Source organism: Bombus terrestris, chromosome 7 (genome assembly GCF_910591885.1).
Source record: "Bombus terrestris chromosome 7, iyBomTerr1.2, whole genome shotgun sequence".
Lineage (NCBI taxonomy): Eukaryota > Metazoa > Arthropoda > Insecta > Hymenoptera > Apidae > Bombus > Bombus terrestris.
In genome coordinates this window covers 16463019-16486639 of record NC_063275.1, presented here as the reverse complement: position 1 = coordinate 16486639, position 23621 = coordinate 16463019, and the positions used below count along the sequence as shown (strand labels likewise).

The window sequence follows — 23621 nt, the reverse complement described above, 5'->3', positions numbered from 1 at the left end:
TTCATGATGTTATCGCTGATGAACAGACATTATTTTGATTTCATCAATAACGATTGATGGAACGATAACGATTGCAATTTTGCACGTTTACGAACTGGGATTATAGTACTTACACTGTTTTTTAAATACGGCATACCATCAGCTTTATGGTTGTATCTGTTAAATAAGATGTCCATGGAAATGACTTATTTAAAAGCACTGGCTTTTTGTTGAGAAACCGCCGATAGAATCATTCAGCAAGAAAAGAAGAAGCTTCACGTTTTACATGAGTTTTAGGCAAGGGAAGTATGGTTGGATCACGAGCTAACAAGGCGGCCGGTGGTTATTTAAAATAGTTTTATGACTGTTACACCGGTGGGTGCAGGATGCCGAGTAATTTGCCAGTAAACTGAGGCCTCCGGCAACTCTTAAGTCGGCCGAGGGTCTGATCATTATTATCTCCGCAGTAAAGAAATCTCTCGACCGCAGTGTTGCCGTGGGCGAGTTCCTCGTTTCCGACCTACACACGCGCAAAAAAAGAAAAGGTTCTTGCTACTGCTAACATCCTTTGTCTATCATAACGTAATAGACCTTGTACACGCTCCACTTTGAAATCACAGCGTTTGAATTCAAGGATCTATATCGGGAAAGTTTTATTAATTTAATTAGTAAAAATTTTACGAGGGGGCGAAACAGAGATTTCCATTCCATGATCTTCGTTATGAATGATCTTCGTGAGAAATTAACGAGACACCAAGACTGCAAAATCTCAACATCGCCAAAACAAATAGAGAGAGAAAAAAAGATTAAAAACGCGAGAGAAGCTTTAGTCCAGCTATCGGGGCTGTATATCATCGATTATACCACTTAATATTCGAGGAAGCAGCTTACCTCTCCGGTTGTTCTCTCGATTCTTTTGTTTTCGAGAAACGAGGAGAGAGGAAGAGCGTTTCTGGCCGGGCTACCCCCAGACAAAATCAAAAAGAGACACACTGGGGCTTAGAGCTGGGTCCACTTTGGTTGGCAGGTCTCGGGGGACACGCGACACTTTGGGTGGCCGTTCGCTCATCCGCCGGATAATGGATTCCAGGGCTACACCTTGGCATCAGTTATTTTAATCCGACGATTAAAAATGTCAGACACATGTTCGTGAACGGCGCGATCCCGTGGCTGCAGGCTGTGCAACTTTCGGGGATTATGTCTCCTGTGGCCCAACAGGGTGAGACGAAAGGCACTGTCGTCCTTCAGCCACGCCAGTTTTCACCCGATCTTCGCGACCAACAGATTACGGGGCTGTTGCTCGCGACTGGAAATTTGTCCACAGCGAGAACGACTCTGTCCTGGACAGCGGTGGTCCGATGAGATCCCCGCGCGAGATTCAACGATGTCTCGCGCTTTCGCTCGTTAGTCGTTTTGCTTGTCTAACGTCACGAGGAATTTATCGCTGTGACGAATTGATCCGAAGGATTCGCCAGGGGGGGTCCGAAATTGTATATGTCGCGTCGATGTGGAGTATACGCACTTTCAGCTGAGAAACAAAAGAACGTAAAAGGATCGTGAACCTAACGCGATCCGGGTACCTAATAACATTTGAGAAAAAATATTTTTTAGAGCAAGATACGAGGAATGATGTACGAGATGTATTTGCAAAATAGAATTCTATACTTTATTTAAACCTTTCTTTTCACAGTATTACCCTCCTTGATCGGAAAGATGTATATCATGTCGATAGATATCATCAAAAAATTTACTTTGTCTAAAATCTCAAGCTAACAACAAGAAACACACGACGCGTTACCCAGATTTTTACATACGATCGACTTACGCGTTTTCCAGAATTCGATCCTAAAATGATACGCTATGGAGACGGAGGATAAGGCTTAAGGTGCGGTGTGCACAGGTGTCCCGACGCACGGGGCGCATTTCGAAGGATGGCGTCCGCGGGGGCGGAGACGGAGGAAGCGAGGACACGCACACACGTGCTCGTCCCTTGAAACGAGGGTGAGATACGAAGCCGCCATCGAGGACGCGATGTTTCGAGCAGGCCGTCGTTTCGCTTGGTGCTCTCCGTCGGCAGGAAGTCTGCCTGATACCTGACCGTCGAACGATACCATCGACAGCCCGTACATGCGTCTAGATTCTAGATGTTTCACAAGCAACGTTTATTATGGTAATTTTCTTGAATTTAGGTAACGATATTCCTCGAAAGGTATATTAATTGTTAGTATTTATTAGGGAAACGTTATACACGGTGCTCCGTTTTTCACTACAGATTTATTTCGACGATTATATATGTATCGAAATTAAAGGATCAGGTTTTGTAATAACACGTTATCGAATTTCTCGCGTTACCTCGCACGTATGCTCGTAATGAAATCACGGTAAAATATACATTTTGTAATTTATCGACAGTAGTAGGCGAATGAAACTTGCGTAAAACGCCAATTTCCATCTTAGCTCGCTCCACTACTACGTGCAGATCACATTCCTCAACTTCTTTTTACACGACGCAACTGACGACGCAACTGAACTTTAAACTGACCTTTTTTCTCGAACGGATAGCGCCACAACCATTCCTCCCAAGAACACGATTACCCGCGTTCTTGTAAAACTACACGCAGTTTCCCAAAACCGAGACCACTTTCAATCAACAGAACCCTAAATAAAATTAACATCTTTTAGAGTATGGTTACAGTGAACGCATGTTCATGAGAATCTATGCTTAATTGTTCCGGAGTAGTCGTCGTCGTCGTAACTGTCTCAGCCTAAGACTGATCATAGCTATAATCTCAGATAATTACGATATCAAGAAAATTAAAGTCGACACATTAAATTGCTTGAAAAAATTGAAATCTGCCTCGGATAAGAGCAACGACCATAAAATTAACTCTAACCTAAGCAACTGGAGAAACAAGACACGTTCGCTGGTAAGGCGGTTCCATTATAAACTCGGAAGAGAGTAGACGAAGGATGGAATCACGAGGAGATACCACACCCCGCTGCGAGCAGCGGATTCGCGCGCGTGTTAACACGTCTGTTTCACGCGGTCGCGTGTAGAACGCGCGTGCACACACGCCACACACCTGTCCGGCGACATCAGGGTATACTAGGGGAAGTGTCGCTAACTAAGTTGCTCTCGCCTCGAAATTCCTTCTATCTGTATCAGCGTACGATGTACCCAGCCACTCAGGAAATAACGGTTCACCGAGCACGTAGCACCGGGCCTTTGTCTTATTTCACAGCAGCGTAGCTCCGTTTATGGTTTTATTGGACCATAGTAGCGCGTGCGACGCCCCTCCTAGCTTTTCCAACAACGGAACGTACAAGAAATAGGTTTGGATACGTGTCTTCAGTTGGATAGTGATCCATAAAAGTTATAGATAAATTAAATAATTTTAAAGTGCAATATGATTCCACTTACTGGAACTTCGGGAGAAAACTCTTTTTGTTGAAAAATCTAATGTTAATAAAAATTTCGTTCCAAGAAATAGAATTCTACTGTATTTATTTTATTATTTATAGTCTGTATTCACACACATGATGAAGTATCAACAACAACGCGTAAAACATAGAATACAAATTACAATTAAATACCTTAAGATTAAGATCAGACTGCTGCAACCACGATAAGACACCATGATAAGAGTCTGAAGATAATTACGGTTATGGAGTTGAAAGTTTAGATATACGGTATTTCATAATTAAAAAATTTGTGCGATACATGGTGATTTTATCAGCAAACGACGGGAAAGAAGAAGAAAAACTGAATATGTTATCTGGTGACTGCACGAGATATACTAGCTCTGCTAATAATATTCGAGAGCAGAGAAAATATTTCCCTTATCTATATGATTCCTTGGTAATCTACTTACTTACGTGATTTCGTAATTATTTAGAAAGTACTGCGAGTAATTTCCCAATCTAATTTGTATTATTACTAATTAGAGCATATAGGAGGATTTAAAGTAATAAGCTGAGGAATATTTTCCTATAATTTAACTAACCTTTTTCACGCTTCGCTGACAGACTTTTTATACGAAATTGCTCATTGGAAAATGTGGAAGGTGAGACTCAGACCTTCAGTTTTATTATCGTGGTTATACTACGATTCCAAGGATGTTGATTTCCGTCTCTGATAAATTAATATATATTATAGTACATAAGTAATGAGTAATGAAGTTCTGAACCGTTAATTTCCTATCTGTAACGCGTTACAAGAGTGGTGCATCGATCAAGAGCCGTGTAGCCCAGCTCGCGGAGTATTCAATCTCGATTTACTCCCAACAACCAATTATAGTATCTATCTGCAACATTGTATAGACGCGAATAGTATCAAATTATGATACAAGCGTACTAGAAAATAACTAAACCGGAGGGTAGATCGGAACAATTATTACATTGTTACAGGGCATATATACGCGCTAATACGTAATTACCACGGTCAACAAGTTGTTCGTACGGACGTTAGGAAACTCGTGCATCGTATATTCTTATCTACGCTCTATTCACACATTCTATACAGTATGTATCCCCTATCATGCATAAATATTTGGGCACCTGGTATAAATTAACTTTATTATCGAGATAAGACCAGAGACGAAAAATCGATTTACAATTTTTTTCACTAGTTTATTTTATATGTTTCTAATAATTTGCAATTGTCGAATTTCGAAAACTCAAAAATCTCGCATTTTTGAAACCGGTCCCCCGTATGAATGGGATTTATCCAACATCTCGAATTTCGAAGATACACTCTATATACGATGTAAACTCGAGAGGAACGAACCCTCTGGTTAAACGCGAACGTCTCGCTTAAGCGTTCGATTCCGGCGATGTAAAAACTTCAAAGCATCGTAACTACACCTATTACCGTCCGAACCTCGGTTCCCTCGAATATAAAACCGGCAACTTGCCGCCTCGTGAATTCACCAACAACGTCGGGCCAGGCCGCGTCTTTTTTTCTCGCCGTGGCGGACCTCCACTTACTAATTAACGTAACCGGACCATCAATTTGAAATTGATCGGTCTTTTTTGCCGAAAAGTGATTCGAGAGGAAGGCACCGTGCGCGACGAGCATGAGACCGGTGTACGTCCCCCCGAAATCCTGAAGAAATTCGTTTATTCGTTAGTACTGTGTTCCTCTAATTCGTCCAAGAATCAGTGTCCCAGAAGCAGGCTGCTTGGTAAGCGACAAAAACAGAGGCTGTTTCGTCGTTGCTGCTTTAAAAGCAGCATGTATCTTGTATATTTGTTGATTCGATCATCGAAGCTGTCTGGAATGACGGCGAAATACATCGTAAGTGACGCGGCACAAAATAATATCGATAAATCAGGGTGCGCGTCTAGTCGAATATAAATTCAATTTAATCAAATGACTTGCTTCTCTCGCTGAACCCATCTCCCTGCTAGATATTCGGACAAAGAAGCGCGCGAAATACTTATTATGAATATTAACGATTGAAATCTCCACCTCTTCGTTCATCGACGAGACGCTACACAAGATATACGCCTCCGCTTATGGATATTAGGATACTTGCTGATCTCGTGTAATTATGAACCTAAATTATCGAAGAAACGATTAAGCGGTTAAAAGTATTCGCTCGAGATGAGGATTTAAAATACGCGAAATGATTTGCAAAAGTTGTCTACAAGAGCGATAGAAAAAAATGAAAGAAACGTTCTTTTCATTTAAATCTCATTGAGAAAATATCGAAAATAGCGTAAAATTGTATTCTGACAACGATTCTTCGGAAAATAACGAAGTCTCAATCAGCGATCGGTACGAATGAATTTGAATAAAGAACCCCGAATGCAGCGAACTCCAAGGCCCAATTAGCGACATTGACGGACACTCGCGAAGGAGGAGAGAAAATTCGTGAGGGGGAGCGAGTACACGGAATACGCGCACGTCGCATCGTCGCGCAACGCATGATCGGCAAAGTTTCGCAGCAGGCCACCTTGAAGCGGTCGACTGTATAAGGCAATGACCGCCGCGACTAATTAGACTATTAGCCAGCCGATCAAGGCAGAGGCCGCGTCGAAAAAGGCGAAAGCTACGCGGCTCCGTCGACGTGAGCGAATGCGGTCGCCGTGCACGAACGTCGCGGCACCACGAGGCGTGAATTACGGCGCGAATTTCTTGCAGCTGCGAGTCGACTCGAGATCCTGCGCACGCCCACGTGCGTATGCGCGACTTCGCCAGGATCGTCCGTTTTCAATTAGCGTACGCGTGACCACGCGCGAACGTACGTGTGCGATAGGAAGACGCAGACGTTCCACGATTGTTGGGCATTGATCTAGGAAAGAAGGCGAAACGAGTGTGGCGAATATGGCTACGTGGTTGTTAGAAGTATCGAATGATACTTTGGCCGGTATCAACTGACAAAAGATATTTACGTCATAAATATATTTAAAAATCGATAAAATATAGAAATCAGGTTGAATTATAGCTGCAGTTACAGACGTCGATCGATCAAAAACATCAAATTACTTTCCTATACTCTTCGCTTATTACTGGTTTATGTGAGAACTTGTCAGGCAAATGGCCTGGCATGTACTAATACCCGATACTTATCGAAGAACTGGTCGAGTAGGGATGAAGATACGAGAACGATACGGGAGCATATAGAGAACACCGTGAATACTAATTTCATGAAACATTCTTCGACATCTGCCCATAAAATGCGGTACATAAAATTAAAGTACGAGCATGAAACTCTTACCGTATACGAAATAACGGTCTGTAGTTGAATTGCACGGAATGTCACACAGAATTGTAGAATCAACAAGTTTAATCGTATCGTTTACAATATCTGAACGATATTCTTGAGGATCTGTAAGATCAAACAAGAACACGTTTCGCCAACGTTTTCAACGACGCTCGCTCGTCGTATCGTCGAGGATAGCTAATAAAGTAGTCTAAGAGACAGACGATATTTCTTGGACGAGCTAAGTACCACGATGAGAAATGATCGAGGCTGAATCTCGAATCTGAACGAGCAGGTCGCCGTTTTCCAGGTGCGAGCCGTTCAGCTTGCAACGCCGGTGCAAACCACTCCATAATTCGCGGGTCGCCGTGAATTATGGCGGGTAGCCTGTATGCACCTAACAACCCACTTCTCATCGAGGCGCGATCGTACGCTTGCCTACGTATAATGCCTTCGTGTAGCTGTATTATCCCGGTCGGTAGCGTCCCTACGTAACATTATATCACGCAGACGCGCCCACGCGGTGCTGTTTATGTCCCAGTCCGCAATCCACGTGCTTGCTGAGTATATTTGGAGGAGAATCCACGGACGGATGTTGAAATTGTTAATGAAGCTCTTAATAGAAGTTCGTGGAATTGGAAAGATTTCGTTGTGGCGATTATTGGAGTCTCGGACGAAAAAAATAATCGAGTAGACAGGGGAGAGACGCGAAAAGATCCTAAAAGTGGGGAAATTCTTAATTCAATTCTTAATTCAAAGGGTGGAAAATTTAGGTCTGGTTTTTCAATGATAATGATACAAATAATAAATATGATAAATAACCTTCTCGTCTGCTCTTCGTATAGAATACATTAAACTGGCGATCAAACGGTAATTTTAAACCTGGTACTAAAAAATGCATACCGCCTACTTTCGTTCGTAACGCCCTATAACGCAAAATTCGTGTTTTAGCAGTTGGTCGCATATCGGGTATAAAAGCGAAGATGAATTGGATAAATTCATGGAAATTTTCTGGCGGCTAACAGGCGACGAGTGAGCGGTCAAGTGAAAAAAAGTTTGGCCAGAACGGTTGCGTAATTGATGTTGAAACTTGACGGTGTTTACAGCGAATGAATCGACCGGGGGGAAAAAAGCATGAAAATCACGGGGGAAAAGAGGGCGCGACGCGTTACACCGCGCCAGGTAATACGTATCCGTCTGGCAATCTGTGTCTTCGTCACTTTTATGGATTCTGTACGCTCGAGTTCACTTGAAACGGCGACACGCGTGTATTTTATGACGTGTCTCTAGCAGCGGGCACTGAATATGCTCGTGGCTCGCAAAAATAACCGCAGAAACACGAAACGAAATTTAAAAAAAGCCCTGCCACGAAATAAATGGCGTAACGCGCCTATGATAAAGCGTCGTGCCAGAGATCGGGATTGTCGCCGTTTGAATTACGGTAACGCGAATTCCGTCGCTCGCTACGTTAGCAGCGGAAATCTCAGTGGCACATAGAAGAACGGTGGGAACGATTCCGTTTAAAAATCCTCAAAATTGCGAACCATGTAAGATAAGGATTCCGATAATTCTGTTTTTTATGCGTTTGAGCATTTTTACTTTAAGCGACTCGAGACGTTGAATGATAAAAATTTCTCAAGTTGAGAATTTGCTATTACAAAATTTGAGGATTTAAATATTTGAGCATTTGAAAATTCGCGAGTTTGAATATTTAAAACTTTTGAAATGTAGTCGCTTCCGAACAAATGCAAAGATACAAAAATTTAAGTATACGCTCGTTCACGACTTGATATTTCAAAGTTGCAGCCACCCGAACATTAAACAGAAAGATATAAGAATCCGAGAAATTCAATCGTTTACACCTCGAAACGTTCGTCAAAACCCAATTACCGATATTGCGATGACCAGTAATTATAGGGCTCGTGAAAAGCTAATTTTACCGTGATCGTGGAATCAGAAACGGCAGACTGGCGAAACCACGGAGCCAAAGGCTTGGTTCACGCAGAAGTGAGGTGTGCGATAGCGATCTGAAAACGACATTCCCGAAACGGCGCGGCGAAAGGGAAGGAAACTATTGGAATCTCCCGGCCAGCAGGATCGTGGCACGGCCGTGCCAGGGGAATATTTACAGCGAAGAGGATCGAAAAATCGCGACGGGAGTATAATGGCACCGCGTGCCCCCTGAGCCGCAAGATCGGTCTCGCTTATCGCCAGATCGCGGTGTGAATTTTTGCGTGAAACACGTGTTAAAACATGCGCGAACGTCACGTAGATTGCACGGCAAATCGAGCACCACGGTGAACGCCGAAAGTCGTTTCGAAATCCAAGGAATCAAGTGAAGATCCGAAAGGCTGAGGTAACGGTCTGGTCAACTCGTGTAACAGCTACTCTAATGACGCGTTTTAACGGCGTTTTTAAGGACGATATTTAACGGGATATTTTGATTTGGAAATAATTCCTTTTATAATCGGACCAAAAATTTAAACTACGTTAAATTAAATAATTTATAATATTTGTCTACTATTTAATGCTTACTTGAACCGAATAGCCATCCAGTTTGAACTGGTCTGTCCTTTTCAAATGAAATAAATATACAAGTTTTGAAGAGAAAAGAAAGAAAGAAGAAAGAGACGGGCGAAGCGTACAGCAATGGTACTACATAGAAACATGGAAGCCCGAATGCCGACGACTAAGTACGGACTTCGAAAAGCACACGGTACTATCGATGGGTCTCGGTCGTGGTATATAAATATATCCGCAAAGAACGGAGAAACAAATAGAACCGAAGGCAGGCAACAAAAGAGATAGAAGGATCGCGTTGGTCACCGTCTCTACATCGTCGTAGCGAGATTCACAGGCATCGAAGTAGCGTGCGCTCGCGCGCGTCCACCAGGACCACAATGCTATCTCTGCGGTGGGATCAAATTGTCGAAGAAGGAACGAGCATATTTCGCGTGACCCCGCGGTAAAAGCGCAGCAGCGCGAGCTGCGCGGCTCAATTCCTCTGAAATACCTCGATATATTTGTCGCTGTTCCTGCCGCATGCTCGCTGTATATATACCGAGACGCAACCCTTCACCCTTACCCTCTCCTTACCCCGATCTCCCTTCCTCGTGCCATGGTTCCTCTCGATCCACGGTGCAGGCCTCTCCCGAGCTGCTCTCCACGGCATTCTTCGGAGTATAAATCTCGAGGGAATGCAACGAGTGGTTTACCTGCGCGACAGACCTGACTCTTGCCAGTGATCTCTTTGGTACCTGTAGCAAACTGATACAACTCGCTTAGGAACATTTTCAGTATTTTAAATTTTTGGAAAAATTATCAATCGAGCGGTGAATGGGTGATGTGTTTTATTTGTTGAGCGAAAATGTTTTTAGTATCATGAGCCAGTCCGTTGTCCGATTTTTATTCTTTACATTTGCTCCAAAGATATGGAACACCATTTTCCAACACCAATAATATGTCGGAATTTTAAAAGAAAATGAACGGCTTGGCTGAACAACTGCTAAATCCGATAACACGAGCTAGAAGACGAAATACGTATGAAATTCGTAAACGAGCATTCCCTTATTGACAAAGTAAAAGTCTTCGAACAAACAATCGTTGTAACTCGCCCGTCACTGCCTAGCCGAGAGATATCGATACTTCTTGGCTAGTAATTATATAAATCATCGACGTGCAAGCGATCGAAGGCATCTTTCGGCGCGGTGCCCGGTCGGCTGCCGACACCTCCTCGACAGCGGCGCATAGTTCCTCGGCTGAGACGCGATATATACGTCGCGATATGTATCTGCCGTAAACCCATACTTAACAGCGTGTCGAGCCGCTCGTTCTCGCTGCACCGTGTCCTCTTTCTCCTTCCACGCTCCTCCATTCCAACCTCCATCGTTTCCTTTCAACTCCGTCCTCTTCCACTTCCTCTGCTTCGCTTCTTTCCTCTTTCTTTCTTCGTCCTCCGGTTCCAACCTTTTCCCGACCACGGAGCGTCCCAGCTACCCGCGCGCTTCCCTCTTTCTCTTTCTCTTTCTCCGTTTGAATGTGCATTAAAATGCCGACAACCCTCGCGGTCGTTCCGGCGTTCGAGCGTTCCACAACTCGCAGCAACGAATTTCAATTCCTCACGATTTCGTGGCTGCGAAACGGCCGGCTATTTGCATGATAATTGCAGCGCGGTCTAGCTTGGATCGCCCGCCACGCTGCTCCAGATACGCAACAAACAACGTTTCTACCACTTGTAACAGATTAGATAGGCGCGGCCGTCCCATGGCGGAACGCGCTCGCTCGTTCGTTCGTTTGCTGCGGCGACCGCACGCGCGCTCTTCTCACGGTTAGCGGTTTCGATGCGTGTGTCGATAGGCGGCTGCACGAACCGGATGAATATCAATGACGATACACGGCTATACGCCGAGCGCCACCAGACCCCTTGTCGTTTCAATTTCGAGGTCGATGGTTTACTTGGACGATAGTCCAAGTAGAGGGAACAACGTGTTCGAGATATAGGAACACGCATTGTCTACGTTTGATTTACGAGAGAAGGCCGTTCGTGCGTTATAAAGTGGTTTCGCCATGAAATAAGTTAAATGAGTACAGGAGTTGACCCTTCACCCGTGAATTATCGCCCACCGTGTCGAATTCGACGTTCGCTACGTGTCTTCCGGAGAACCTTTAGCGCGGCAGCTGCGCCCGCAAAAGTGGAGGACGCGCTCGAACAAAGAGAACGCATTATGCCACGATGCTCGTTAAGGCCACCGCTTTATCCAACCCGGCGAAACTTTGCGAAATGCCAATAATTGGCGCAAAAATGCCGAGTTATCTTAGAGGTGGCTGCACCTGTCGCGGCAACTGAAGCGGACCAGCGTGCATGCAAATGCGAGGACCGTTCGCATACCTGAGATTGATATCTGCAATAAGTCGCCGCGGTTAAACGAGGGTGTAACCTGCTGCACGGTTAACAAGCTATTCCCGACCCAAGGAGCACGCTTTTACGTGTCACGGGATATATTCGCGGTTCGTGCTTTCCCTTGGAGAACGGAGGGTGGAAGGCACGAGAGATGGAAAAACAAGCGACGATTTCTTCCTGTTCGTCGAAAATCGGCCAGTCGAGATTTAACGATGGTTACGCGATAAGACTATCGTGCTCTTCAGGAAATCTCGTTTGCGTGCGACGAACGGCACACGAGACGGGCGTGAATTCTGGGGAACTGGAAATCGTGAAACGAAGTGGCGACAGGACACTGAGGGGAGGGGGACATCCATTTTGATAACGATTTACGAAGTCAGGGCGAACGTACGCGTCGTTGGATGCTGGAAAATCGAGGCAATTCTCGGGAGACGTCGGGTAAGCAATTTTCTTATCGGGCCGTCATTTCCGGTCGTTTATCTCATGGCTTGTAGTTAAGAAGGGACATTGATTAAAGGGCCATTTTAACTCCGGCTAAAATACCCCCGCCGTGGTAGCCATCGTCGTTGCTCGTTGCTCTGTCTCCCAGTCAACTTCTTCACCACCCCCTCCTCCTTCCTTTGGGGGCCGGTTGCTCATTTCGCTCCTTTTGATTCAATTTACGAGTAAGAATGGCGTCGATAAAGGTACCAGACCTCCTGACCCCTCTACGCGAAATCCACCCCTTTCTCGTGCTCTTTCTTTCCACCATGATTCCAACTGTTTTGCCTCTGCATCGGAAATGTCCGCGTCTCCTTTTCCCAACAGTCGAGAACTACCTGGATCCAACTTCCTCTCGAAGGTGGTCGTGTTTCACCGGCCTTCCCCTAGTTCGCTTCGTTCTTTCCTCTTCCAGTTCTCGTGCAGGCTTACCTTCGGCCTTTTATCGCGCCGAGATCAAATCATTCGATTCCTTTCCACGACTCGAACGGCCATAATCGCCGGCCCGTACTACCTTCACTTCGAGGAGAAAAAGAGGGTCGCCGCTCCTATCTCTGCGCCTCCAATCTCTCCCTCTTGGCACGATGAATCGGATGGCTCTTTTAACTCGCGCCTGAACGACCACTAAGAGAGCTTGTTACGCTCGCGTCGATGTCAGGTCGGCGCGGCGCGGCGATCAGACTCATCGAAGATACGATGTAAAGAGTAAACTTCGATTAAGAAGTTCAATGTAAAAAATCGCGATCGTTAGCTTAAAAGATGAAAGAGGCGAAAAAACAAGACAGCAGAAGTCAATTCTAATAGAAACAGGATATCTTCAACGTCGATACTAATATCGTGTCCCATTTCGCGGATGGGAGCAAATTTTCCGTGAAAATTTACATTTTAATAACAATCGCTCGCCGTGGCGAATTCGCCGCGCTGTGTCGAATACGATGGAAGGTGGCGAGCTGGGGAGGCGGTGAAAGAGGGTTGGATGGGGGGTTGGCAACGACAAGACGAGACCGAAGTTTGATATTTCGCCGAAAAGTCCTCGCATTGTCTAAAAGTTGATGGCGTCACCCCAAGGAGGAAGATAACATCTGGTGCTGCCTCCATCAACAACCCACCCCTGACGCCACCTCGCGAACCGAAGGAAACTCGTCTTCAATTATTCTTGCATCCCCACCGTTCCCCTCGCGAGTTCTTCCATCTCTTCGTCTCACTCGTCGCGTCGCCACCAGACGGTTCGCTCTTCCGCCACCCCCGTTTCTACCCTCCTCCACCCCTTTCTCCTCTACCGCCCCACTTTACCCGTCTTTCCGTCTGTCAGCCAGTTCAGACGAACAACGAATTTATGGAATTACGAAAGGCAAGGCGGAATTCATTTGCATCCCTGAAAAACGTATATAAATGCGACGTGTATATATGTACACACGGAAAGGCGGTATCTGGAGAAACTCGATGCGGATGACGCTTCGTAGGGAGATCGGATTAATTGAATCAGTCTGTGGCATTCGGAAGATTCTAGGACGAGATGGGAATGTACTAGAACACGATAATAAAACTCTAATCAATTTTTTTAAATCGTTATAGTCTTTCAGTAGGCGTAGAATTCACCTGTAAAGCTATTTTTATGCAATGCGAGTGCTGTTCAATTATAAAAGAAAATTAAATTTTTTCGAGTCACAGTATGCAATTTCATCGACAAGGAATTAATAATTTAATTAGACAGCCTATATCAAACAGCCCTCCCAAAACTTCCAATCTGATTTCTTTCTTTTCGTCTTCGGACACGAGTTTCCAAGGGTGCCGCGTTAAGTGGCTGCTAATCCTATCAATCAAAATATATTAAAAGCAAGGTCCGCCTCTGGGGTGTCCGTCCTACGAATTTCACCCTTTTAATAAACTGCCGCCGGAGGCGGTGAAGCCGGCACGATTTAAAGAGTTTTCGCGGGAAAGAAGCAAGCTGCGAGCGACGGGTCCGAGCAGAACCACCCTTTGAGGGCGGCGTAACTACTTAATTTCAAAGGACACCACGACGACGCCTTGCTCGCCTCGTCGCCGAGGATTTTCCTCACCGCCTCTTTCTCTCCCTTGCCTTTGCATCACAAAGGAACCGCAGGAAATTCCGATTCTCGTCGACCGACATCGCAGAACCATCGAGAACACCTCGGTTTTTCCTCCATTTTCTCCCTTTTTTTTTTATCAGATAACGTTCTTGTAATTTTGTTTTAGTAATTTCCAGGAATTACTCGATCTTTGCAGTTTTGCTTGATTGTTACAACATTTATGTTCTTAATTTTTTACGGGAGAATATAAATTTCTATGTAGGACAAAGAAGCATTTCCAAGGGAAAATACTTCGGTCATGATATTTCTCTAGTTATATATGGAAATAAAATGAGTGATACGCTTTGCTTGATATCGTTTCATCAACTATAAACTTTGTAATCGCGTTCCCAGCCGAGACGGTAGCAATAATTTCCCACTGGAACGCAATCCGTGCAATTTCTTCAATCTCTAATTGATACGTTGAGAATCGGACGATGTCTGGGCAACGAACTGTACACCTTTTCAGAAAGTATTTCGCTGGCCGTAGCAGCGGAACATCATCGGGAATCTCGATGAAATAACACTCTTATAAATTTTCATTTCTCGCTTCGCGTATAACTCGAAGGTGTATTTCAGCCAGGCGGGACGAGAAGAAACTATTAATTATCTGACAGATTTAATTATCTCGCTCGGCCGTAACTCGAAGAGGATCACGTGACTACGTTTTCTACGGTCGAACTCGAGTCTGTGAATTAGCTGCCCTCGCATATAAAACGTTTTCCTTAGCCAAGACGATGAATCGAACGCGGAAACGCGAGAGTAAAGGCGTATGTTGCGAAAAAATTGCCAGCAGTCGAGCATATTGTTCGTCCTCCTCCTTCTTCTTCCTCCTTGTTCTCACACAGCCGCTTATTCTCCATGCTTTCTCCAGCCGCTTCGCTTCTTTTTCTTCGTGTTTGAGAAACGGACGAGCCGCCACGTTATTTAACAACGGCCAGCACCGTTATCGTAGCGTTTACGTCGATAAAGCGCGCGCAATCACGGCTGGAATCTGACCGCGGCGTTCACACGTGTAACGACCACCGGCAGCCGTAAAGCAAACGCAATTTTCATAATTACACGTTGAACAAACGCGAAAACGCGGTACACGTCGGCCACTAGACACGCGAGATCGTTATTACGGCCCGTTAAATATCGTTTACTAATTAGTCTGGAAGATTGAGTCGCGTCGACTACTTTCAACTACTCGCACGACGATCAAAGCCTCGAGATTGTTACACGAGAGTGTTACGAGAATATTATCCCTTGTACTCGTGTTATTACGTTTTAATAGCAAACAGCCTACCGGATTACCTTCGATTGTACCTGTTTTTAATTGCATCTCTTCTAAATCACCTTATCCTTTTTTCAGAAGTATTTCGACAGAGTTACTAATTAGAAGGAAACGACGTGTGTCGTGACACGAAGCAATTCGATGCGAACGTTGCAATTTTCTTGCGGGATTTCATATAATTTTTATTGCGCGTCTTTTACGTTTTTATCGCATTCAAGTAAGAAAGTGCCGGAAACGATCGCGGGCAACGTTCCCAACGGTGAAAATATGAAAGCGAGATGCTAGTCGCCGGCAAGAAGAGACACGAGATTACTCCTTCCAGCAACGAGTCTTCTTGTCGAGCTACCAACATCGAGAAATTCCCATCCTAGTCGCAACTGGCTCCATCGTCTTCCTTGAAAAGGGTTACACGAGTAATGCCGTGACGTGCCGGCGTCTCGCGTTTCCTCGAATCCGCGGTTCAATTAAAAGGAACGCGCGTACGAACTGACGGATCGACGGTTTTGCCAACCGTTCGCACGTGTACCACTTTTTCCTGCCGCTGAACACGATCGAACACGGGACTCCAGTGTAAAGACAGGCTGCTCTACCGGAGGAATTAATATGGTGCATTTCTTGCCGCTTGTAGCACCTGTTTCGTTACGAGAGATCTTGGTAATTGTACCGCGAACTATCGGCCGAGTAATTCCTTTCTCGTTGTCTCGAGACTTCGATCTGAAGATTCTTTAGGTTTTTTGAAAAGTTTTTAAAAATATCAGATCGCGGTGTCAATGGTCCTAAGATATTTTATCGCGAAAAGAAATTTGAAAATCTTCGATTAAGTAAGGGTACGTAGATATTAGTGGGTAATGCGTCGGTGACACTCTGCAATGCCCGTATATCTAAATCTTCCGGTTATAATACGGCTCGTAATTCATCATGACGCATTATGACTTGATCTTCTAACAAGGAGGTTGTAAAACAGTTGCAGGCATAGTGGAGCGAACAGCAGATTATATTAAATTTGTATCTTAACGTACGTCAAATACATGCCTGCTGATCTACAACAAACAAAAGCGCAATATCAATTTTTTTTGGCAAAATATCTCGGAATTTGCCTGTATCCCCATTCAACAAACCACCCGACTTAAAGTTTCCTCTTTCCACCAACTCCTCTAGAAGGTTGTCGAACGAGCACTCCATAGAAAAGGCGAATCATCCCCTTTTTGCAGCGATAGGTTGGCCAGTGTCCGTAACGGACTCGACGAAAAAGGAGCAGCATTACCGAGGCCACGGGGAACGAAGGAAGGACAAAGCGTAAGATCACGGAGAGCAGCTAGATAGCCGGAGGGAGCTCCTGATGGAACGGCTGGAATCCCTCCGCCGCATCCCCGCCGCCGAAGATGTGCCGGTAGGAAAGCTGGTAAGGTGCAAGGTACAATGCTTGGTGGGCACAGTGTGTCCGACGTTTCTCCGGGGAGCGATCAATGATAGGCCGGGGGTACGAGTCACGTGACCTCGCCGCGGGGAGTTCGCGCAATGCATCACCAACCAACCACCCAGACAACCCTCCTCCACCTCCTTGCCCTCCCTCCCGTCCTTCGAGTCTGCCTCCTGCGCCCCTCCGTTTCGACCACCCCCTCGACACCCCGCAACACCACCGTAACCAGCCGTCCCGCATCCTGCCACCCCACTCTTCACCTTTTAGCCACCCTTCTTCCACCCTCTCTCGCGCGCCTCACGCTTGGATCTCGTCCACCACCATCGCGACCACCACCACCACCACCATCACCATCGTCGTCGTCGATGTTTCCTTGTCCCACTACCACTACTACTAACATCGTCGTCGTCGTCGTCGTCGTCGTCGTTACCATCTCGGCGTTTCTGTACTCTCTACGGCGCAGACACGCCGAGAGTACTAAACGGGGTTGTTGCTACGTTGCTCTTGGCGACCAGCAAGTGTCGTCCTCGTCGTCGACGTTGTCGTCGTCTTTGAGGAGACGACACTCCCCTGCACGCTCCTCTCACGTCCTTCGCATCACCCTATTCGCTATCCCCCTTACTCGCCGTGTCTTCTGATTGATTTCGACCACCGCGATCGACTATTTATTCGCTTCGATTTCGGAGTAATTGAAGTAATTGGATTATTCGGAAATCGTTACAGAGGAATCTTTTTCATTTTTCATGAACGTTACGACTCTCGAACAATTTTAATTCGGCGATCAAATAGAATTCTTTTAAATTGTAACAAAACGAAAAACTGTATTTTCCACGAACCCGTGTATATTTGTTGAAAAAACCAGCCGGTTACACGTCCCCTTTGCATCGAATGCATATTTCACGACCACGCGAACGATGTTCCGGCGCATAAAGGCGCGAATTCGTATGAAAATCGAGAGCGACTGGCGTATCTTCCGTTCTCGTTCGCAAGACACCAGTCAGCCCTGGCGAAAAATATTCATAATGGCATTTAAATTCCGCGGTCAGTCGCCTAGTTACACCGTTCTCGACAGCGGGATGGGCGAACCGCCACGCATTCGTATGAAAATGTACGGGAAGCCCGCGACCCCTGGGAAATCATGACGTCCGTTACTCGCATCCTGGAGACGCGGAAGGACTTCAGAAAAATTCCATGCATCTGTCAGCGCCGACGCTGCGACGCTCCACGTCGCCGACACGGTGCTAATGGTAACGAAATGACAAATCTGCGGAATCGCAATTTTTCCAGCTTCTTCGATATATTGCATATCTGTATCTCTTTTGCGAGTGACTGAAATGGATGTCAAATTGGTCGACTATAAAATGAAGAAAATTGACATGCTTTTTTAATTTTATCCCTTGGATGTTACAATAACTGGAGTTTTACTCTATCCGAATTTTGTTCCGATATTCCATTTCCATATTATTCGACCATCCTGTATTAGTTCTGTTACTTTTAATCACTGCAAATAATTGTTCTGCTTCTTATCTACTCTCGAGTAACAATGGGACATTTAATTCCACTTGTTTAACTTTATGCACTTTTTAATTTGAGAAATAGGTATACGTTGCGACGAACCAGCCATGCTAATCTTTCGAAGGTGGTTATTCACTTTTTTAAAAGAATAAATATAACGTGCAACGGCTTGTGATTTTTATACCACACTAAAAACGGTTTATAATGGTATAAATGCACGATCGTATTCATTAGATTCAATTTCGCTATAATGAAATTAAGGCTATACCTACCTGACTATGTTTAAATTATAAACTAGAGGAAAATAGTAACAATCGTGAGTTTATTCCGTTATTGGAATATCGAACATCGATGCATTAAATAACATCTCATACGAACTCGACAGATTCAATAAAGCTACAGAAGTTACGTTTAATTTTCTTCGTACTAGAAAAGGCTTCTCTTCGTTCGGTTAAGTGACAATGATCGAAGACCGATAAAACCAACAAATCTTCCGTTTCTAACGTGAATAATTAAACGATTTGTATAAGGGAAGTAAAAAAAAAACGACAGGAAAAATGATCGTGTGAACAGGTGAAAATTGTGAGCGTCGTAACTAATACGATTTTATTTAAACGGTCGCGTGTAAAAAGCGACGCCCGGTGTAACTGTGTACGCGGTCGGTCGGCATCTACATTCTCCGCGACTTTCAACCCTCAACGTCACTGTTATATTGCCTCGAGAACCGTCTGTTTGCATACTAAAAAGGTTTAAAACTCTCGGGACAAAAATAATATTCACACGATTACGAGCGACGCGTACGGCATCCCTGATCGTTCCAAGCTGACGTATCAGTGGTTGCACAGCGTTTTAAAATACGCTTCTCCATTCTTCGATATCTTTATTTCCTACCATAATTACTTCGACGAAAACGTTGTTAAATAATGTGAACAAAATTCCTCTTGTTGGTAGTTAGAAATTATACGAGAGATTCTAAACGATATTAAATAGATATATCGTTTCCCAGGATAAAAGAGCTGAAATCAACGAGGAAAAACCGACAGAACCATGGAAGTAATGGAACAAATTTACTTACGATCGTTTAAAAGAACAAATTTCCTGAAGGAGAAATTGATGTTTGTACTACCTCGATATATGCCCGTTGCCACCATCTAAAAATTGTAATGTTTAACTTTAACGTATGATCTTTGATATTTAATGTACAGAAATTCTTTTCTTACAGCCAACTTGCGTAATCAATAAACGTCTCTAAAAATTGCGAGCATTTTAGATTAGCTCTTTCTGAAAACCGGTGCTTAATGGAGTAATTTATACCTGTTAGTCGACGATTATCAGGAAATGAAAGCGGAACTAGGAAAAAGGAAGAAACGGAAGGAAATCGCGGCGAGTTGGAGGCAGGGTGAGTATCTGGGCGCGATCGCAGCGTCGGTATTATCACGATGGACAACGTCAGTGTAAACAAGCCTTAGTGGCCATAACAGCGCGGCAGAATGTCGTCCCTTCGACCGGTAAGCTGCATTCTACACGGTGTGCTCGTTACGACCCTGTTGGCCGCGCGATAACTTTCAGGTTACTGCCACCGCTTACGCTCCGCCATCAACGACACACCGTTCGGCCCGCTGGCTACCGTTGCTGATTGCGAATGAAACACGAAACACGCTCACAACCCCGCCGCCACGCCGGACGATAAAACGGCGAAGGAAACGCCGCGCCACGCCGTGCCGCACCAGACGAAATTACTTTTGCCGACTCGACCGATCTCCGCGATACCCGCCACGTTATTTACGTAGACCGCGCTTTATTAATTATCTAAACACGGTGTAATGAATCGCGATACGACCGCGAAATATACGGCGCTCGTGCGTGCTCGAACTCGAGATTATTCGACGCGATGTTACGAGCACTTTCAAAGAAATTTTCCCTTTGACAAGATCGAGGCGTGCAGAGCGGTTTTTCTTTTTTGTATCGAGCGACTAGAGGAAACGATAAGGGGTCGTAAAGGGTCGCGGATTTAATAATTAAGGGACTAAGTTAGTTATTAAGTGATTTGAATCGTAAAGGATAGGATCCGTTAATGTCACGTAAAATGTATCGCGATCGAGATCAAGATCTATAGCCTTTTACGAAGAAAAAATAGGGTGAAAAGACAGGGGATATACCATACATTGTACTTTCCTAATTTTTTTCGTATACTATCTCGACGTTTACGATAACGCGAAGGTGACGACGATCTCTATTAAAGTTTAAATTAATTCTCAATTTCTTCCGATGGTTACTATTTAATCGTTTAATTTTAAATCGATCCAATCAACTAGTATTTTCCATATTTCTATCGAATCTTAGTTTAAATTCTGCGAAGTGAAGATGCACGAAAAAGCTACACGTACATTTTAGCAGATAATTAATGTTGCCAACCGAAAACAGGATAGTCATAAGCAAGCATAAACGTGGAAACTACACAGATATACGTAGGATTCGAAACATTCCCACGTTACGCGTCAGGTTTCGTGAATATCCATGGGCAATCGGTGACGTCGGTGATGGATGAACACAACGGTATCTAACAAAGTCAGCGTGCAAACTAAGTTGGAGGCGCATACAGAGGCAGCGGGGACACGCGGACGGATTATGGACGGTTGCGGCCGTGGTCCGCGTGCGGTCTCCGTGTGCAAGGTTTGGGCGCGTGCGAGCCGGATTTATGACCCCCATTATGACGTTGACGTATCGCCTTCGCGAGGGTCCCGAACCAAAGCCAAGGCGGATCTAAGCTCCGTGTATCTAAGCCGAGAGCTAGCCACAGGTTACCGCAACCCGGACGAGAATATTTGAGGCCTGATCCCGTGGACCACCGTGTCCGATAAACGTCCGAACGATCCTTGCTCTTCGTGCTTTTCCGTATTGTCCTCCGATGTTTGTATTAGGGACTTGCTAAGGAAATTTCAATAGCCGTGTTCCTGGTTTGTATTCGATATTGGTTATCCCGGTGGGAAATCTAAGAGGTGCGAAACTCAGGATTGAACGTTATTCCGGTTAAAAGATATTTGGTCGAGAATGTTCAGATCTTAATGAAAGACACGTTTGAACCGATGGAACGAGACACGAATCCCTCGATGCAAATTAAGTCAAAATGCTCTACGTAATTATTATTGATAACTGCTTGTTCGCAAAGATCAAACTCTGACCTTGACGATCGAAATTATTTGATTTAGAGAGCAGAAAGAACAGAGTGACCGAAGGGGAGGGAACTCGATGATTGTCGATTGTCGGTCGAAATTATTGGCATTTTCCGGTCCGTAATGGTTGTCCAAGTCGCTGCATTGAACGACGGAAAGGAGCGTGCAGCATCGGGAATTTAAAGGGCGGGTGCGAAGTCGCATTTACGCGTCGGATGCGCAGCCCCGATTCAATTTATACCCTCTGGACGCGCGTTTCCGGTTCTAGCCACACATCTTGCGGGATGGCAGCACTTCGTCCGTTTCCGGAATCGTCTTTCCTCCTCTGCTGTTCTTTTCCAGTATCTTCGATGAAATACGAGCACGTTTCTCTATCGCACCACGATTCTACGCCAGAGTGAACATATAGAGGGGATGAGGGGGGGGAGGGAGGGAGGAAGGGAGGTAGAAGAGGGGTGACGCAAATAAATCGCGCTGCAAAATGGATCAGGCAACGTACAACGGGCAGCGTCACGCGTCGACGAGTGTCAAAACACCGTGGAGCTTACCGCCAGTCTGGACGATGCATTAAAGGGCGGCGAGTTAATGGACAACTGGGATCCACCGGATCGACCACTTTCTATCTGCACCCGTTGTTCCCGAAGGAATTGCCGGCATACGTCGCGGAGAACAACGATGATGGACACCTCGTTTGAAAGAAAGTCATCCGAACATTGACGTGAACCTTTTTTTCGGACGGCAGCCAGGGATCGGATCTTTTCAGAACTTTGTTAGAACGGGAAATACGTATGTGTTTTTCGAGCGTAAAAAATCTCCGCGATTCGCAATTCCAAGCTTCGGTTAGAAAATGTTAAAATCTTTCGTTCGGCGTTCGAATCGACGTAGTTGGACTATTTACGTTCGTAATTTGAAATTGCTGTCATTCGCGAAGAACGAAAGGTACAAGGTTGAATAAGACCTACACGCGAAGTGGAACTTCTCTTCTAACAATCGGATAGATTGAATCGCGGCCATGGATTTCTCAAGCAGACGATATTGAGAGATCGAAAAATGTACCTATTATATCCGACGGGCTGGAGACACGCGGAAACTGGATACGACGTATGCTAGTTCGAGATCCCGGCAAACTCTCCCGAGGGGAAAGCCGAGGATATTGAATATCAGATCGCGTGTCCCCGGCGTGTTTATTCGCGCAGCGGTGAACCCGCGCGCGGCACAGGAAACAAAATCCTGTGCCCGAAAGATAGTACACGATTGCGCGCACCAAAGTCTTTTATCGTCTCTGAACGTGATTGAAAATAGATGTACAAAGTCGACGCTTGTTTTTCGGCACCCTCCTTAGAGCTTAGGCAGCACCCTTTTTTACCGTGTCTCGTTGTGTTTCTATGACAGAAATATTTTACTTTCCTTTATAGATTCGGTTCTTAGGACCAGCATGTAAACGATCGAAACGGTTGCTTTGATCGAGTGTAGTCGTTACACGTATTAGTATGATAAAACAGCAACTTTCCGTGCGAGCGAAGATCGTAGAACTTATCTCGCAGTTTCAGCTTTAAGCCTCTTTCAAGCCTCAAAGTGGTACACTTCGTATAGTCATACAAACATACGTATAAGTAAATCAATGAACGCACGGCATACGCGCGTATGCATTGGGTTGGCAACTAAGTGATTGCGGATTTTGTCAATGCCATCTAATGACAAAATCCCCAATCACTTAGTTACCGACCCAATATATAATGCGATAAAATTGAAATCAAAAACACGGACGCCACTCTTGATCGATATAGAAGAAGGTAACATAGGGACGTTATTATAAGCTAGAAAGTTTATCAATGTTGCGTAACAGCAAAACATTGAATGATATATCCACGCACAGGTAATTTAGGAAGAAATAGAAGAGAGGAGAAAAGTAGAGACGACGATATAGAAACTTGAATCTCCTTAGAGAGTAGTAACGTTTACTATTCACGACGTAATCGCCGGTTTCGTACGAATAACGAAAATCTAACGAAAACGAAAATCTCACACCAGAGAGACATAAATTCATCTGATCGACCAACATACCAACCCAATTCTCCTCA

The 23621-nt window shown here is 44.9% G+C and overlaps 1 long non-coding RNA gene across 3 annotated transcripts in view; it reads right to left on the bottom strand.

Moving 5' to 3' along the window:
* Positions 1 to 23621, bottom strand: part of LOC125385505 — a 145538-nt gene that overhangs the window by 119191 nt on the left and 2726 nt on the right. For all 3 annotated transcript variants that reach the window (XR_007224876.1, XR_007224878.1, XR_007224877.1), the window contains exon 2: positions 9783 to 9953. This is a non-coding gene — a long non-coding RNA (uncharacterized LOC125385505). The remainder of the gene's footprint in view (positions 1 to 9782; positions 9954 to 23621) is intronic.